The sequence below is a fragment of the Phoenix dactylifera genome, unplaced genomic scaffold (assembly GCF_009389715.1).
Source record: "Phoenix dactylifera cultivar Barhee BC4 unplaced genomic scaffold, palm_55x_up_171113_PBpolish2nd_filt_p 000359F, whole genome shotgun sequence".
NCBI classification, from domain to species: domain Eukaryota; kingdom Viridiplantae; phylum Streptophyta; class Magnoliopsida; order Arecales; family Arecaceae; genus Phoenix; species Phoenix dactylifera.
In genome coordinates this window covers 315,823-316,672 of record NW_024067816.1, presented here as the reverse complement: position 1 = coordinate 316,672, position 850 = coordinate 315,823, and positions in this window count along the sequence as shown.

Genomic DNA, 850 nt, shown 5'->3' with positions numbered 1-850 from the left:
TGATTATATTTGTGATAAACCCCTTAGATTAGGGCAATAGTTTTGAGGCTATGATGAAATCACACTAGTGAGACCTAAAATCCTAAAACCCTAATCTTAAATATTCTCAGTCGTTGGTACATTGAGTCGGGGATCAATATTACTAAAAAGACTGGTACATCTTATGTATGCTCGATGTAGAGGGTGATTGATCTTACAATCACTTGTGTGAGATACTAATACAAAGATGTGGGTGCTCATTAGAGGAATGAGTTCATTGAATTGACCAGCCACGAGAACATCTTATGGATTCTTACTTAATCGTCAAAAGATAGTTCTCATAGTGGGAGTTGTGCAAGTGATCCTTAGACTTGAGATCACCATAATACCTTGTGCACTTGAACCTATGTTTTGGTTTACCCTCATTCACAATATTGCGTTGTGTACGGGATATTCTGGATATGATGGATTTTGTACAAAGATTGTGAGTAAGTCAACAAGGAATCAGTCACTTCTAGTAAGAGAAGGTAAAATCCTACTTACTCTAATCTTATGATGATTCAAGAAGCCTTTGATCAAAGCAAAATGAAAATTAGAAAGAGTTTCTAATGTTTCATTGTTTGAATTATCATATAAAAGATTGAGAGAGACATGAATAAGTGATTGAGTTTAATATTGATCCATAATCATGCACTTATTCAGGATGTAGTATGATTGAGGGATTGAATTGCACGGTAACTTGCCATTGAAGGGTATGTTTGGATTTGTCCAATACATTCCTCATCTTCCGGATAGACATGATATGTTGCTAGACGTCAATCTTGTCTTGTGGGTTGATCGGATCAAAGAGTTTGATTAGATCAAAGCATCA